This window comes from Urocampus carinirostris, chromosome 15 (assembly GCF_059441175.1).
Source record: "Urocampus carinirostris isolate Australia breed hairy pipefish chromosome 15, RoL_Ucar_1.0, whole genome shotgun sequence".
Classification (NCBI taxonomy): domain Eukaryota; kingdom Metazoa; phylum Chordata; class Actinopteri; order Syngnathiformes; family Syngnathidae; genus Urocampus; species Urocampus carinirostris.
Genome location: NC_142363.1, coordinates 9,212,450 through 9,214,912, shown reverse-complemented (window position 1 = coordinate 9,214,912; position 2,463 = coordinate 9,212,450).

Sequence of the window (2,463 nt, the reverse complement as noted above, 5' to 3'; positions counted from 1 at the left end):
AGTCTCAAGCTCAATCTGGTTGGATGGGAGACGTTTGTGCACAGCCATTTTCAGATCTCTCCAGAGATGTTCGATCGGATTCAAGTCTGGACTCTGGCTGGGCCACTCCAGGACATTCACGGAGTGGTTATGAAGCCAATCTTTTGAGATCTTGGCTGTGTGCTTTGGGTCGTTGGCCTGCTGAAAAATGAACCTTCGCCCCAGCCTGAGGTCAAGAGCGCTCTGGAGCAGGTTTTCATGCAGGATATCTCTATATATTGCTGCATTCATTTTTCCTTCTATCCTGACTAGTCTGCCAGTTCCTGCTGCTGAAAAACATCCCCACAGCATGATGCTGCCACCACCATGCTTCACTGTAGGGATGGTATTGGCCTGGTGATGAGCGGTGCCTGGTTTCCTCCAAACATGGCGCCTAGCATTCACACCAAAGAGTTCAATCTTTGTCTCATCAGACCAGAGAATTTTGTTTCTCATGGTCTGAGAGTCATTCAGGTGCTTTTTGGCAAATTCCAGACGGGCTTCCGTGTTCCTTTTACTAAGGAGTGGCTTTTGTCTGGCCACTCTACCATACAGGCCTGATTGGTGGATTGCTGCAGAGATGGTTGTCCTTCTGGAAGGCTCTCCTCTCTCCACAGAGGAACGCTGGAGCTCTGACAGAGTGACCATCGGGTTCTTGGTCACCTCCCTGACTAAGGCCCTTCTTCCCCGATCGCTCAGTTTAGAGGGCCGGCCGGCTCTAGGAAGAGTCCTGGTGGTTCCAAATGTCTTCCATTTACGAATAATGGAGGCCATTGTGCTCATTGGGACCTTCAAAGCAGCAGAAATGTTTCTGTATCCTTCCCCAGATTTGTGCTTCAAGACAATCCTGTCTCTACAGACAGTTCTTTTGACTCCATGCTTGGTGTTTGTGCTCTGACATGCACACTCAACTGTGGGACCTCATATAGACAGGTGTGTGCCTTTCCAAATCATGTCCAATCAACTGAATTTACTGCAGGTGGACTCCAATTAAGCTGTAGAAAGATCTCAAGGATGATCAGTGGAAAAAAGATGCGCCTGAGCTCAATTTTGAGCTTCATGGCAAAGGATGTGAATAAGTATGTAAATGTGATTTCTTGGTTTTCTATTTTTAATAAATTCAAAAAAAGTAAAAAACAACAACTTTTTCACATTGTCATAATGGAGTATTTTGTGTGGAATTTTGAGATAAGAGATTAAATTAATACAATTTGGAATGAGGCTGTAACATAACAAAATGTGGAAAAAGTGAAGCGCTGTGAATACTTTCCGGATGCACTGTATCTTAGCTCGCACCATAGAGATGCTAGGGCAACGTCTTGATCGAGACTTTACAAACATTATGCATAAAATACATAACAGGATGTCATGAACCGGAACAGGGATGGAACCCAAATGCGTGATGTTCTCACACAAGGTTTTATTTTACGGGAAACGGGTAGTCATGCACGTTAGGCAGCGGTCTGGCGTGGAAAGACAGGAAGCCAGAGACTGACGAGATCGACACCAATCGCCCGAGCGGATATAGGACAAATGGGGTCGATACCGGACAGGACGGGACAGACAGGATTGATATAGAAACAGGATATCAAAATTAAACAGCACCCCCGTGACCTTACTGAGGATAAGCGGTGCAGCTAATGAGATGAGATGATTTGATATTTACAATATATGATAATTCAACTATTTCACCCACATATTAAGTCCTTAACTTATACATGTGAATTGAACAGCAGTCCAGGTTATATATAACAAATGCTAAACTTCTCTTACCATATCATCCGCTTCAATCTTAGGTCGCTGAATTTTCCTTAAATCCTCAAGGAACGATAACAAGCGAATGCAATTTGGTCCCTTACAGCGGAAACCACCAATGACAACAACACAAAAAACATTTCTGTGTTGCAATCTGGCATTATTCTCCACAGTATGGTTATCGTGGCGCCATCTAGAGTTATAGCCCTCATTCACGTTTTCTTTCAGTGCTGATGTAAATATGTGCTGATCATTGTAATCTGAAAACACGTGATGTAAACAACTCAAAGCAGTACTGCAAACGTCGCAGCTGAAAACTGTGTCAAGTGTGCAGGCAGAGGCGTGGCGCCAAATACCCCAAACTGTGGTTCAGGTGTGCTCCGGGCTTGAAATGTAAGAAATTGTTCATTTTTATGGCTGTTCAAGCCTGCGACTTAATATCCAGTGTGGCTTGTACAAAGACAAAATTTAGCTTCATTCTTAAATCTAAGTATGCAGCTTTTAATCGGGTGCTCTCCGTAGTCCTGAGTTCACGCGGTATATTGTCTGCTTTATTTTAACAAACCACGGATTTAATAATGCATGTCGAGCCTTCGCCCAGTGCATCATAGATAAGAAGGAAGAAAGGGAGCTGCGGCTGGTTCCTGCTCACTATTTATTAAAAGCTCAGCACTCCACTCAGCTCGCAGT